Below are 16,838 nucleotides of genomic sequence, written 5' to 3'. Positions count from 1 at the left end.
CAGGGGCAGAGCAGCTCCCCCAAGTGCCAACACCTGAGAATCAGCACAGCAGGCCCCTCCCCCAGAAGACCAGCGAGACGGACCAGTTCCAAGGGAAGTCAAGGGACTTAAACTACACAGAATCGGAAGATACTCCCCGTGGGTTTTTTTTTGTTTTTTGTTTTTTTGTTTTTGTTTTTGTTTTTTTTTTCTTTTGTTTTGTTTTGTTTTGTTTTGTGCTTTTTTTTCTCTCTTTCTTCTTGATTTCTGATTGCTTCCCCCACCCCCCCTTTTTTCTTTTTTCTCCTTCTTTTTCTTTCTTTTTCTCCTCTTTTTCCCCTATTTTTTTCTTCTTTCTCTTTTCTCTTTTTCTCTTTTCTTTCCTTCTCTCTCTTTTTCTCCTTTTCCCAATACAACTTGTTTTTGGCCACTCTGCACTGAGCAAAATGACTAGAAGGAAAACCCCTCAAAAAAAAGAATCAGAAACAGCCCACTCTCCCACAGAGTTACAAAATATGGATTACAATTCAATGTCAGAAAGCCAATTCAGAAGCACTATTTTACAGCTACTGGTGGCTCTAGAAAAAACCATAAAGGACTCAAGAGACTTCATGACTGCAGAATTTAGATCTAATCAGGCAGAAATTAAAAATCAACTAAATGAGATGCAATCCAAGCTAGAAGTCCTAACGACGAGGCTTGACGAGGTGGAAGAACGAGTGAGTGACATAGAAGACAAGTTGATGGCAAAGAGGGAAACTGAGGAAAAAAGAGACAGGCAATTAAAAGACCATGAGGATAGATTAAGGGAAATAAATGATAGCCTGAGGAAGAAAAACCTACGTTTAATTGGGGTTCCCGAGGGCGCGGAAAGGGACAGAGGGCCAGAATATGTATTTGAACAAATCCTAGCTGAAAACTTTCCGAATCTGGGAAGGGAAACAGGCATTCAGATCCAGGAAATAGAGAGATCCCCCCCTAAAATCAACAAAAACCGTTCAACACCTCGACATTTAATAGTGAAGCTTGCAAATTCCAAAGATAAGGAGAAGATCCTTAAAGCAGCAAGAGAAAAAAAGTCCCTGACTTTTATGGGGAGGAATATTAGGGTAACAGCAGACCTCTCCACAGAGACGTGGCAGGTCAGAAAGGGCTGGCAGGATATATTCAGGGTCCTAAATGAAAAGAACATGCAACCAAGAATACTTTACCCCGCAAGGCTTTCATTCAAAATGGAAGGAGAGATAAAGAGCTTCCAAGACAGGCAGGAACTGAAAGAATATGTAACCTCCAAACCAGCTCTGCAAGAAATTTTAAGGGGGACTCTTAAAATTCCCCTTTAAGAAGAAGTTCAGTGGAACAATCCACAGAAACAAGGACTGAATAGATATGATGACACTAAACTCATATCTATCAATAGTAACTCTGAATGTGAACGGGCTTAATGACCCCATCAAAAGGCGCAGGGTTTCAGACTGGATAAAAAAGCAGGACCCATCTATTTGCTGTCTACAAGAGACTCATTTTAGACAGAAGGACACCTACAACCTGAAAATAAAAGGTTGGAGAACCATTTACCATTCAAATGGTCCTCAAAAGAAAGCAGGGGTTGCCATCCTTATATCAGATAAATTAAAATTTACCCCGAAGACTATAGTGAGAGATGAAGAGGGACACTATCTCATACTCAAAGGATCTATCCAACAAGAGGACTTAACACTTCTCAATATATATGCCCCGAATGTGGGAGCTGCCAAATATTTAAACCAATTAATAACCAAACTCAAGAAATACCTTGATAATAGTACACTTATACTTGGTGACTTCAATCTAGCTCTTTCTACCCTGGATAGGTCTTCTAAGCACAACATCTCCAAAGAAACGAGAGCTTTAAATGATACACTGGACCAGATGGATTTCACAGATATCTACAGAACTTTACATCCAAACTCAACTGAATACACATTCTTCTCAAGTGCACATGGAACTTTCTCCAGAATAGACCACATACTGGGTCACAAATCGGGTCTGAACCGATACCAAAAGATCGGGATAGTCCCCTGTATATTCTCAGACCATAATGCCTTGAAATTAGAACTTAATCACAACAAGAAATATGGAAGGACCACAAACACGTGGAGGTTAAGGACCATCCTGCTAAAAGATGAAAAGGTCAACCAGGAAATTAAGGAAGAATTAAAAAGATTCATGGAAACTAATGAAAATGAAGATACAACCGTTCAAAATCTTTGGGATGCAGCAAAAGCAGTCCTGAGGGGGAAATACATCGCAATACAAGCATACATTCAAAAACTGGAAAGATCTCAAATTCAAAAGCTCACCTTACACATAAAGGAACTAGAGAAAAAGCAACAAATAGACCCCACCCCCAGAAGAAGAAGAGAGTTAATTAAAATTCGAGCAGAACTCAATGATATCGAGACCAAAAGAACTGTGGAACAGATCAACAGAACCAGGAGTTGGTTCTTTGAAAGAATTAATAAGATAGATAAACCATTAGTCAACCTTATTAAAAAGAAGAGAGAGAAGACTCAAATTAATAAAATCATGAATGAGAAAGGGGACATCACTACCAACACCAAGGAAATACAAACGATTTTAAAAACATATTATGAACAGCTGTATGCCAATAAATTAGGAAATCTAGAAGAAATGGACGCATTCCTGGAAAGCCACAAACTACCAAAACTGGAGCAGGAAGAAATAGAAAACCTGAACAGGCCAATAACCAGGGAGGAAATTGAAGCAGTCATCAAAAACCTCCCAAGACACAAGAGTCCAGGGCCAGATGGCTTCCCAGGGGAATTCTATCAAACGTTTAAAGAAGAAATCATACCTATTCTACTAAAGCTGTTTGGAAAGATAGAAAGAGATGGAGTACTTCCAAATTCGTTCTATGAGGCCAGCATCACCTTAATTCCGAAACCAGACAAAGACCCCACCAAAAAGGAGAATTACAGACCAATATCCCTGATGAACATGGATGCAAAAATTCTCAACAAGATACTAGCCAATAGGATCCAACAACACATTAAGAAAATTATTCACCATGACCAAGTAGGATTTATCCCTGGGACACAAGGCTGGTTCAACACTCGTAAAACCATCAATGTGATTCATCATATCAGCAAGAGAAAAACCAAGAACCATATGATACTCTCATTAGATGCAGAGAAAGCATTTGACAAAATACAGCATCCATTCCTGATCAAAACCCTTCAGAGTGTTGGGATAGAGGGAACTTTCCTCGACATCTTAAAAGCCATCTACGAAAAGCCCACAGCAAATATCATTCTCAATGGGGAAGCACTGGGAGCCTTTCCCCTAAGATCAGGAACAAGACAGGGATGTCCACTCTCACCACTGCTGTTCAACATAGTTCTGGAAGTCCTCGCCTCAGCAATCAGACAACAAAAAGACATTAAAGGCATTCAAATTGGCAAAGAAGAAGTCAAACTCTCCCTCTTCGCCTAGGACATGATACTCTACATAGAAAACCCAAAAGCCTCCACCCCCAGATTGCTAGAACTCATACAGCAATTTGGTAGCGTGGCAGGATACAAAATCAATGCCCAGAAATCAATGGCATTTCTATACACTAACAATGAGACTGAAGAAAGAGAAATTAAGGAGTCAATCCCATTTACAATTGCACCCAAAAGCATAAGATACCTAGGAATAAACCTAACCAAAGAGGTAAAAGATCTATACCCTAAAAACTATAGAACACTTCTGAAAGAAATTGAGGAAGACACAAAGAGATGGAAAAATATTCCATGCTCATGGATTGGTAGAATTAATATTGTAAAAATGTCAATGTTACCCAGGGCAATTTATACGTTTAATGCAATCCCTATCAAAATACCATGGACTTTCTTCAGAGAGTTAGAACAAATTATTTTAAGATTTGTGTGGAATCAGAAAAGACCCCGAATAGCCAGGGGAATTTTAAAAAAGAAAACCATATCTGGGGGCATCACAATGCCAGATTTCAGGTTGTATTACAAAGCTGTGGTCATCAAGACAGTGTGGTACTGGCACAAAAACAGACACATAGATCAATGGAACAGAATAGAGAACCCAGAAGTGGACCCTGAAATGTACGGCCATCTAATATTCGATAAAGGAGGAAAGACTATCCATTGGAAGAAAGACAGTCTCTTCAATAAATGGTGCTGGGAAAATTGGACATCCACATGCAGAAGAATGAAACTGGACCACTCTCTTTCACCATACACAAAGATAAACTCAAAATGGATGAGAGATCTAAATGTGAGACAAGATTCCATCAAAATCCTAGAGGAGAACACAGGCAACACCCTTTTTGAACTTGGCCACAGTAACTTCTTGCAAGATACATCCACGAAGGCAAAAGAAACAAAAGCAAAAATGAACTATTGGGACTTCATCAAGATAAGAAGCTTTTGCACAGCAAAGGATACAGTCAACAAAACTAAAAGACAACCTACAGAATGGGAGAAGATATTTGCAAATGACACATCAGATAAAGGGCTAGTTTCCAAAATCTATAAAGAACTTATTAAACTCAACACCAAAGAAACAAACAATCCAATCATGAAATGGGCAAAAGACATGAAGAGAAATCTCACAGAGGAAGACATGGACATGGCCAACATGCACATGAGAAAATGCTCTGCATCACTTGCCATCAGGGAAATACAAATTAAAACCACAATGAGATACCACCTCACACCAGTGAGAATGGGGAAAATTAACAAGGCAGGAAACAACAAATGTTGGAGAGGATGCGGAGAAAAGGGAACCCTCTTACACTGTTGGTGGGAATGTGAACTGGTGCAGCCACTCTGGAAAACTGTGTGGAGGTTCCTCAAAGAGTTAAAAATAGACCTGCCCTACGACCCAGCAATTGCACTGTTGGGGATTTACCCCAAAGATTCAGATGCAATGAAACGTCGGGACACCTGCACCCCGATGTTTCTATCAGCAATGGCCACAATAGCCAAACTGTGGAAGGAGCCTCGGTGTCCATCGAAAGATGAATGGATAAAGAAGATGTGGTTTATGTATACAATGGAATATTACTCAGCAATTAGAAACGACAAATACCCACCATTTGCTTCAACGTGGATGGAACTGGAGGGTATTATGCTGAGTGAAATAAGTCAATCGGAGAAGGACAAACAGTGTATGTTCTCATTCATTTGGGGAATATGAATAATAGTGAAAGGGAATATAAAGGAAGGGAAAAGAAATGTTGGGAAATATCAGGAAGGGAGACAGAACATAAAGACTCCTAACTCGGGGAAATGAACTAGGGGTGGTGGAAGGGGAGGAGGGCGGGTGTTGGAGGGGAATGGGTGACGGGCACTGAGGTGGACACTTGACGGGATGAGCACTGGGTGTTTTTCTGTATGTTGGTAAATTAAACACCAATAAAAGTTAATTAAAAAAAAAAAAAAAGGAGGGCATGTGATGTGAAGGGGAGTGTTTGTAGTACAATATGCTGGCAAATTGCATTTAAATAAAGACAATATAAACTACCTTATCCTGAGCCCCCTGCTGGTACATCCTACATGGACTTGATGAATCAAACAACAGACACTTATTCCCACAGACTTGAAGCCTGGGAACCCTGAGGTCCAAGAGTAGGCATATGTGATGTCAGGTGACCGCCCACATCCTAGCCTATCCATTCCCCGTCACCTCACATTGGTCCAGTGTGTGGGGAGCTTTCCCAGTCCTGGTGTATAAGGGACCTGATCCCATCATGAGGCTGCACGCCTTCTGACCTAAGTGCTCCCCTAAGGCTCCACCTCTGCCTCACATCACATGGGCGATAGGTTTCAGCCTGCAGATGGTAGAGGTCACACCCAGTGAAATGATATCAGCACCTGAAGGATTAAGGAGTTGTTCCATGCAGGTGGGAGGTCCTCCAATCCAGATCCTAACCATGAGGATCCTCATGGGTCCAGTAAATCTTGTGGTCTCTGCATGTGCACAGTGTACACCTGATCTTCAGAACCAGCTGGTGACCTTGGGGAGAGGACAGCTTCCACATGAGGCTCCATGTAGAACCTTGGTGTATTTGTACTATAATTTTATGTTATCTGCTTCTTCCATATATCATTCATCTCCTTTCCCAGAGATTCAGATATTTGTCTACTTAGAATGACCATTTCTCGCTTTTGTCTTCCCTATTTCCTTACTTGTTTAATGTAATTAATATTCACACCATTTTTTAAAATTTTCTCTTTAATGTTTATATGATATGTAAATTGTTTACTTATTTTTTCTAATTTCATTTTATTTATTTAAAAAATTTTATGATATGTATTCCTACAAAACATAGACTGAAACAAACCCAGAATGTTCATTTTTTGATATTTGTCTTTTCTTACCTTTTTTCTTTGTAGAAAAAAATGAAATAATGAACAAATGTACTGAGTAGACTGAACAGATTGCAAATATAAAGGAAGTATATTTGATCAATATTTACACAATGTGTGTAAATCGGACTTTTAAACAAAGATCAAAAAATACAATACCAGCTAGGTTTAGAAAAAGGAGAAAAGGCAACAACGTTTCCTGGTCTGCTAAGATAAATAAATTAAAATCAAATCAAGCCATATTAAAAATACAAGAACCAAGATGCAATCCAGGCAAAGGCCAATATAATGTTGGTGGAGGAAACAGTCAAATAAAGCAGTGATTGAGAAAAAATAACTATAGAAAATAATGACTGAAAAGAAGAGGAACCAAAGGTAAAGACAGCAAGGGTAGACATAGAACTATCAATAACTTATGAAGTCTTAATAACATTTTTATGATAGGAGTCTGAGTATATGAAGAGCGAGGATAAAGAAGCAGACTGCTGGGGATTTACCTCAAAGATACAGATGCAATGAAACACTGGGACACCTGCATGCCGATGTTTATAGCAGCAGTGTCCACAATAGCCAAACTGTGGAAGGAGCCTCAGTGTCCATCGAAAGATGAATGGATAAAGAAGATGTGGTCTCTGTATACAATGGAATATTACTCAGCCATTAGAAATGACAAATACCCACCATTTGCTTCAACGTGGATTGAACTGGAGGGTATTATGCTGAGGGAAATAAGTCAATCGGAGAAGGACAAACATTATATGGTCTCATTCATTTGGGGAATATAAAAAATAGTGAAAGGGAATAAAGGAGAAAGGAGAAGAAAAAAGTGGGAAATATCAGAAAGGGAGATAGAACATGAGAGACTCCTAACTGTGGAAAATGAACTAGGGGTGGTGGAAGGGGAGGTGGGCAGGGATTGGGGGAGACTGCATGATGGGCATTGAGGGGGACACTTGATGGGATGAGCACTTTGTGTTATTCTATATGTGGGCAAATTGAACATCAATAAAAAAATAAATTTATAAAAAATAAAATAAATATTGACGATTCGTATTTATATAGACACTATTTCTGTTTTCCATTCTGATAATCTAATGTTAAATGACTTAATCAAAATTCCAGTTGTTTTTTTAAATAGAAAATATGTATAATCTTATTGAATAACAAATCCCATGAGAGTGACCATACAATAATGAAAAAGACCAATCCTCAGGCATCACACTTACCCCTTTATAAATATTTGGAGAGGTATATTCAGGACATCACTGTGTGACCATCTATTGTCAGACATGTACACACTACAGCACATTAAGGAGCCCAAAAGTAAGTATGTGCTCATATAGTCAGTAAATTCTACACAGGATATCTAAGAATACACACTGGGGAAAGGATAGTCTCTATAACAAATGGTGTTGGACAGCCTCATGCAAAAAAATGATGCTTGGTTCTTATCTTACATCATAGAGATGCATGGAGATGTTAAACCTCAAAATGAATCGAAGAATTCAGAAGTCTTGAACCTGGAACCTGGAGAAAAAATCATGACATTTACTTGGCTCTGATTTTTTTTATATAAAAGCAAAATCATAGGTAAAACAAAAACAAAAAGAGACTGGTGATTCATAAAATAGAAATTGTGTATAGCAAATATTAGAGTAAGAATGCAGGCTATGAATTGCGGGTCAGTGTGTTCAACTATATATTCAGAAGGAATTAGTATCCAAACTACAGAAGGGACACTTAACCTCAAGAATAAATATGTAACACAGAACAATGACAAACCCAGATCCCCTAATTAAGAATTTGGGCACAGATTAAGCCCTGGGTGACTCAGGTGGTTAAGCGTGTGACTTTTGGTTTTGGCTCAGGTCATAATCTCAGCATCCTGGGATTGAGTCCTGAGTCAGGCTCTGTGGTCATGGGGAATCACCTTGAAATTTTCTCTCTCATTCTGCATCTGCTCCTCTCCTGCTATCTCTTTCCGTCTAAATAGATATATTTAAAAAAATAGGTGAAGGTCTTCCATAATCATTTTTCTATAGAAAGCAAACAAAATTATGTTCTTGGTTAGTCAATTGGTTATGCTTTGTCCTCAGCTCTGGTCATGATCTCAGGGTCCTAAGACTCATCCCCACACTGGGTTTACAAAAAGAAAATAATTCGCTTCTCTCACTGTTCCTTCCTCTATGTACACAATTTGTCTGTATCTCAAATAAACAAATAAAAACGTAGGAAGAATACAAACATTCATCAGCGTTCAACATCACTAAGCATCAGAGAATTCTAACCCCCAAATACTGAGATATCTCCTCACAGCTGTTTCCTAGTCTAGTCTATGAAAGAACCAAAACAATAAAAATGAGAATGGACCAAGTCCTGCTGAGGATGTGGAGAAGAGGCATGGTTATCGATTGTCTATGAATAGTTTATCCATTTACAGATTGTTGAAAAGTCTTCTTTTTTTGGTTTAAGTCCTGTGTGCGCAAGTCTGTGGACAGAAGATTGTGTACAGATATTGTTGAACTTGGACAAAGCTGACCCCTCCACTGCTTCTGGGCATTCAGAGCTGCTCCCTTGTCTTGCTGAACATGAGCAGACTTAATTACCCTGATTTAGCTTCACCTCCAAGTAGGTTCCTGTGTAGACTACGGAATAGGATTGCATAGCTGCGACATTGTCTTCATCAGTTCACGTTACCTGGCTTGGGCTGATCCCATTACAATCATTTACATGATTGCATGTAAATAAAAAGAAAAAAGGGCAAATACGTAATGTAAGTCCGTTGAGGGTTTCCAGTGAGGAACACCCTAATGGGAAACTGCCCACATGACAAGAGGTAGATTCATATGTGCTGGTGGGTTTGAAATGGGGACTGGACACACCAAATGTTCATTAAGTGACAAGATATCCACCACAGTCAGGAAAACACAACCCTGTAAGGTGATGGTAAGACATAGACTCCACAGGCTCAACACATCACCACCTTATGGAAAAGTTATAAAAGAACATCCTTAAACTGAACTCCCAAAGTGTCTCAGTAACTCTGTTTATCTTGCCCCAAGATTCTCCTTTTGTGTTTCCATTGTGTCTTTTCCACAGATATCTATGATTGACAACACCTTAGTCCTAACTCCAGGAAGGAATATGTGAGAAATCCACCTTTGACTGGCTGAGGGAGCTTAACAGGTTCTTGACACACCAAATGCAGTCTGAAAATGCCAGAGTGTCAGCGTTGGGTTCATGTGTCACTAGAATCTTGTCCTGTGCCATACATCTCTTAGGACTGTCTGTCTCAACCCTGTATAGGAAGTCTATCAGTTTTGATAAGGATTCCATTGACTGCGTAGAGTATTCAGGGTAGCATACATTTTCAAAATATTAGTCCTGTTTTTAAAACGTATTTCTTAACTTTATTACTCATGAGAGATACCTAGAGGGATGCAGAGACATAGTCAGGGGGAGAAGCAGGATCCCTTCAGGGATCTTGCTGTAGGATCCATCCAAGAACCCTGAGTTTGACCTGAGCCAAAGGCAGACACTCAATCACTGAGGAACACAGGTGTCCCAACAATAGTTATTCTTCTAATCCATAGCAAACTTCCTCAGTTTACTTCTTAAAATGCTGATTAGGTAGAAATATGTTGAAAACAATCAAAATGCCATCACAATGTTTGTGGTCAAGCTGTTTTACTGAGTCGTTATCATCAAGAGAAGCTGGTACTGGCACAAAACAGCACATTGATGAATGGAACATAGTAGAGAAGCCTGATGCGACAATCAAATCGATGATCAACTAATCCTCCAGAATCAAGAAAGAATGCGCAATGGAAAACACACAGACTCATGAATAAACAGTGCTAAAAACTTGGATGGCCACCTACAGAAGCATGAATGTAGACTATTCTCTTACCCCAGACAAAAAGATAAACTCAATATGAATGAAAGACCAAAATCTAAGGCAGTAAATCATCAAAATCATAAAGGAAAATACAGGTATCAACTTCTGACCTGAAATGCAGCGATTAGTGGCAATACATCTAAGGCATAGGAAACAAAGGAAAAAATGAACTACTGGGACTTCTTTAAGACAAAATCTGCACAGCAATGGAGTGGTTAATGTGATGAAAGGCAACGTACAGAATACTAGAAGATATTTGCATAACAAATTCATACTAAAAAAAAATCAAACAATCCAGTCAAGAAATTGGGAAAATACACTTACGGGCATTGCCCCAAAGAAGACGTACACACGGACAACAGGCAGATGAGAAAAATGGGGAAAATTAACAAGGCAGGAAACCACAAATTTTGGAGAGGATGCGGAGAAAAGGGAACCCTCTTACACTGTTGGTGGGAATGTGAAATGGTGCAGCCACTCTGGAAAACTGTGTGGAGGTTCCTCAAATATGTAAAAATAGATCTGCCCTATGATCCAGCAATTGCACTGCTGGGGATTTACCCCAAAGATGCAGTGAAACTCTGGGACACCTGCACCCCAGTGTTTATAGCAGCAATGTCCACAATAGCCAAACTCTGGATGGAACCTCAGTGTCCATCGAAAGATGAATGGATAAAGAAGATGTGGTCTATGTATACAATGGAATATTACTCAGCTATTAGAAACGAGAAATACCCACCATTTGCTTCGATGTGGATTGAACTGGAGTGTATTATGCTGCGTGAAATAAGTCAATCAGAGAAGGACAAACATTATATGGTCTCATTCATTTGGGGAATATAAATAATAGTGAAAGGGAATAGAGGGTAAGGGAGAAGAAATGGGTAGGGAATATCAGAAACAGAGACAGAACATGAAAGACTCCCTACTCTGGGAAATGAACTAGGGGTGGTGGAAGGGGAGGAGAGCGGGGGGTGTGGGTGACTGGGTGACAGGCACTGAGGGGGACACTGGATGGGATAAGCACTGGGTGTTATTCTGTATGTTGGAAATTGAACACAAATAAAAAATAAATTTATTATTAAAAAAAGCAAAATGAACCACATGAATTGTCATCAGGGAAATACAAATGAAAATCACAAGAAGATACCACTTCTTCAACTCAGAATGGATATACTAACACGGCTGGAAATAACAAATATTGCAGAGGATGTGGAGAAAGGGAGAACTCTTGCACTGTTGGTAGGAATGAAAGCTGGTGCAGGCTCCTCAGATAACAGAATCAAATTTATTCAAAAACTGAGAAGAGAGCCACCCTATGACCCAGCCATTGCTATCCTGGGTATTAGCTTCAGAGACACAGATGTAGTTAAATGAAGGGTCACCTGCACCCCAATGTTCACAACAGCAATGTCCACAATAATTGAAGTGGGAGGAACCATGGTGTTCCTTGACAGGAGAATGGATAAAGAAGATGTGGTTTGTATATAAATTGAAGTATAATTAAGCCGCTAGAAATTACGTACAACCTGAAGGAACATTCACGTTAACATGGTTGGAACTTGAGGTATCATATTGAAGAAAATAAACCAGTCACTGATAGGCAATGATATGTCTCAGTCATATGTGGAATATAAGAAATATTGAAAGAGACCAAAAGGGAAGGAGTGGAACTGACCGGGTTAATACTAGAGAGGAAGGGAAACCATGAGAGTCACTTAACTCTGGTAATTAAACTGAGGGTCACTGGAAGGGAGGGTGTTGTGGGGATGGAGTAACTGGGTGATGGGCATTAAGGAGGATACGTGATGTGATGAGCACTGGGTGTATAGTAAATTTTGGAAAATTGAATTTAATTAAAAAGAAGAAGAAGAAGAAGAAGAAGAAGAAGAAGAAGAAGAAGAAGAAGAAGAAGAAGAAGAAGAAGAAGAAGAAGAAAGAAGAAGAAGAAGAAGAAGAAGAAGAAGAAGAAGAAGAAGAAGAAGAAGAAAGAAGAAGAAGAAGAAGAAGAAGAAGAAGAAGAAGAAGAAGAAGAAGAAGAAGAAGACAAGAAGAAGAAAACTTTAGCTTGTGCTGGCTGCTGTCACATCTAAATGGATTTGGCAAATCAAAAGAAAGACCTTCATTTCCCATAGTTCTGGAGTCTATGACGTCTGAGGTCCAGGTGCACAAGGATGTGGTGTCTGGAGAGCACCCACGTCCTAGCCTGTCCTTTCCCTGTCACCTCACATGGGGCAGGAGGCAGGCAGATTTCCTAGTCCTGGTGAATAAGGTTCCTGATCCCATCATGGGGATCGATCTGCTGACATAATTGCTCCCCAAGGCCCCACCTCCTCCTCCCATCTCATGGGCCTTAGGTTTCAACATGGGGATGGTAGAGGTCACACACAATGAGCTGATATCTACAACTGAAGGATCAATGTAAGGACCTCTTCCAGCTTTTTTCCCTTATTTTTCATAATTGTTTAGTGGCATTTTTCACCACACCACGTTTTTGAATGTTACCTGATAACTTCTTGACCTCGATTCCTACCTGTTCTCCTCTTGCCCTACTTGTCAAACTGTTGTGACTGCCTTTGCGTGTTCATATTGACTGCTTTGAGAAACTATGTTTTTGTTAAGTAATATTTCAGACTTCAGACTTTGTGTCCACGTGGTACTTTGTAATGATTTTTCCATGTAAATCTTGGTTTATAGGTGTCATGTGTCCCCATAGAGTGATTTTATCCTACTCCTTACATTGTAGAGGTTTTGTCATATGTCCTTGCGCACATATCAGTGAGTCAGAATCTTGGCCTGTGCCAACGTACAGAATAGGAAAAGATGTTTCCTTAACAAAGTCAGCACCCAACAATACAAACAATCCAGTGAAGAAATGGAGAGAAGGCACAAACAGACGTTTCTCCAAGGAAGACCTACACATGGCCAACAGGCAGATAAGAAAAATGATCCACATGACATGCCATCAGGGAAATACAAATGAAAACCACACTAGGATCCCACTTATACAACTCAGAATGGATAAAGTAACAAGGCCAGGAAACAATAAATCTAAGCGAGGATATTGAGGAAGTGGAACTGTCTCTTTCACATTTGGTGGGAATGCAGGCTTGTTCAGCCACTCCAGAAAACAGAAAGGATAGTCCTGAAACAGTGAGAATAGAGCCATCCTGTGATGCAGCCACTACACTACAGGGTATTTACCACAAATACGCAAATTTAATGAAATGAAGGGATCCCTGCACCCCAATGTTCACAGCAGCAATGTCCACAATAGTCAAACTGGGGGAGGAATCATGAAGCCCTCACAGAATAGTGGATAAGGAAAGTGCGGAAGGAGCTTCAATGTCCATCGACAGATGTACGGATAAAGGAGATATGGTCTACATATATACTGGCAAATTACTCAGCCATTAGAAATGATGAATACCCATCATTTGCTTCAACATGGATGGACGTGAAGGGTATTATGCTGAGTGAAGCAAGTGATTCAGAGAAGAAAAAACATTTTATGTTTTCACTCACAAAAAGAACATAAGAAATACTGCAAGGGAATAAAGGGGAAGGGAGATAGAATGAGTGGGAATTATCAATTCCCATCTATATAACATCCCATCTATCTATAACATCCCATCTATCATCAATTATCATCTATTACATGAGAAACTCCAAGTATGGGAGAAAAACAAGAGTGGAAGGGGAGATGTTCAGGGGGTTGGGTGCCTGGATGACCGGAGCTGAGGGCGGCAATTGGCGGAATGAGTACTGGATATTATAATATATGTTGGCAAACAAACTCCAATAAAAATATACTCAAAATGTGGTTTATATATATAATGGGATATTACACAGCTGTCAGAAATGATGAATAATATGAAATAACATTTCCTTCAACACGGGTGGCACTGGAGGTATTATGTTGAGAGAAATTACTCACAGAAAGGCAATGATATGGTCTCATTCATATGTGGAATATAGGAAATATTGAAAGACACCATAAAGGAAGGAGTGAAACTTAGTGGGGTAATGCTACAGAAGAGGACAAATCATGAGAGACACAACTCTGGGGAAAAAAAACACTGAGGGTCGCTGGAAGGGAGAGGGTGCGGGTGTGGGAACTGGGTGATTGGAGTTAAGGAGGGCACGTGATGTGATGAGCACTGAATGTGTAATAAATATGAGTAAACTCAATTTAACAAGAAAAATACTTTAGCCGGTCCCAACACCTGGAATATCATACATGTACTGGATGGAGCAAACCACAGACACTCATTCTAACAGATCTGGAATCTGAGACGTCTGATGTCCAGGTGCAGGCACATGTGGTGTCTGGTGGGCACCCAGGTCCTAGACCGCCCTTTCCCCATCACCTCACATGGGGCCAGGATGCAGGGATGTTTCCCAGTATAAGGGCCCTGGGCCTATCATGAGGCTGCACTTCTGGACCTAAGTACTCCCCTAGGGCCTCACCTCCTCCCCAAATCCCATGGAGCAGGATCCTTTCCCCACCACTGACCCACAACACACACCCAAAGCTAGTGACCTCCCTGGCACCATCCAGGCATTTATGACATGATGAGAGGCTTGCCTGGCTCTCATCAGACGTGAAGGTGAAGGTACTTAAAGCTTATTCTCTCTTGATTGTGTGTGTTTGTGAGTGACCTCAGAGTCCACCTCCCTACCATGCCATGCTGGGAATTTTTCTCACTCCCAGGCCATTTTTAACATTTTTGTAGAATGTCTCTTTTCACTTGTGTTGAATGGAGATTACTGAATACTGTGATGTACAAGAGAACAGTTATCTTGGGGTCCTGTGATCCAAAGGGAGTGCCAATAAGACTAGTGAAAATGTTCAGATGACATGAATGGAGTTATTTGTAATTGATTAATATTTCAGGTCAGGAAATGTTAAGTACAAGTAAGTGCAAGTGCCATAGTTGAATTCTAAGTCTCTAAGAAGGAGACTGAATAGGTAAACACATGACCAAGTGTTCATAGAGACTCCCTGGGGGAAACTGCTCCATGGAGAGGAAGCCCAGACCCTGACAGGAAACCTGCCCAGAACCTCCATCTGCACCTGCTCCTGGGCCTTCAAGACAGAAGTCGTGAGGAGTGTGCACCCCCTGGTGGTCCCAATCCCCTTCTACAGGGAGGTTTGTGTCTGGGCTCACACTGAGGTCCCCTCACTGTGCCCTTGCACAGTAATACACAGCCGTGTCCTCGGCTCTCAGGCTGTTCATCTGCAGATACAGCGTGTTCTTGGCGTTGTCTCTGGAGATGGTGAATCGGCCCTTCACAGCGTCTGCGTAGTATGTGCTACTTCCATCATACCTAATCCATGCGACCCACTGCAGCCCCTTCCCTGGAGCCTGACGGAACTAGCTCATGCTGTAGCTACTGAAGGTGACTCCAGAGACCACACAGGAGAGTCTCAGGGACCCCCCAGGCTTCACCAGGTCTCCCCCAGACTCCACCAGCTGCACCTCACCCTGGACACCTGCAGACACAAGACATCTGGTCAGGAAACGGTCACACATCCCCTCTTTCACTCACTCACCTCCACTCACAGACTCAAGGTCCCTTGTTCTCCATGAATTACCTTTTAAAATAGCGACAAGAAAAGCCCAGATGAGCACAGACTCCATAGTGGTTTGTCTGTTTTGTTTCGTGAGCATTGAATGGGGCCACCTGGGTATCCTGGGGCTGGGGCTCCTCTCCAGCTTTATGCTTGGGGCTCTGGCTGATTTAATCAGTGTAGGGAGGGCCTCATTTGCATGTCCTCTGACTATATAGTCAGCTCCAGTCTTAGATTCAATTCTTTACAAGTTATATACAAGCATTACTTCACAACAGTAGATCGCATTCTTTTGGTGGTACAGTGAATTTATGATGTTCTAATCCATCAAAGTATTTATTTTTGCATTTCTGTGCCTTTTGAAAGTCTCTCATTAATGTAGTTCATTTTTAAATAGCATTTTCTCTCCTTAAAGAAGTGTAGTCATAAACATTTATTTTTAATACCAGTGCAAAGGGGAATGTTTTGTTTATTTTATACAGAAATTTGGTTGTTACTGTGTAGAAATTAACTTCCTGGTCTATTTTGATTTGATATCCTGAATTTTCCCTGAGTTCATTACTTACTTTTAAGTGTTTTTTTTGGAATTATTTTCCTCCCTGACAATGTATATGTAAACAAATTATTTTATTCCAGTTGAATGATGTTAAAGTCTTTTATTTTATTATTGCCTAATTTCTGTAATCTTCGACTTAGGGGCATTGAGGTTTTCCTTCTTTTCTGTCAGACACTTTCTTCTAATATTTTGTTTGATATATGGCAAATCTAGGAGAGCTAATGAATTATTTTTTTTTTGCATGAGAATGAGCTCGCTAATATACGGTGTGATGTGGGATCTCAGGACAGGACAGGAAGTCTGTTCACAACTTCTGGCCAATTCTCATTGGAGATACTGGTGGCTGTTGAGCTTGATATGTTCATTTTACATATGAATTCGAGCCTTTAATCTGATAAGACATTACCAAATATCTTCTCCCATTCTGTAGGCTGCCTTTTA

General features: G+C 40.4%; 1 pseudogene; it reads right to left on the bottom strand.

Moving 5' to 3' along the window:
- Positions 1 to 15,424: 15,424 nt before the first annotated feature.
- Positions 15,425 to 16,027, bottom strand: LOC121493551 (annotated as a pseudogene).
- Between the last annotated feature and the right edge of the window lie 811 nt (positions 16,028 to 16,838).

The sequence above is a fragment of the Vulpes lagopus genome, chromosome 6, assembly GCF_018345385.1.
Source record: "Vulpes lagopus strain Blue_001 chromosome 6, ASM1834538v1, whole genome shotgun sequence".
NCBI lineage: Eukaryota > Metazoa > Chordata > Mammalia > Carnivora > Canidae > Vulpes > Vulpes lagopus.
Note: the sequence above shows the minus strand (reverse complement) of the source record. Positions and strands in the feature narration are given on the sequence as shown.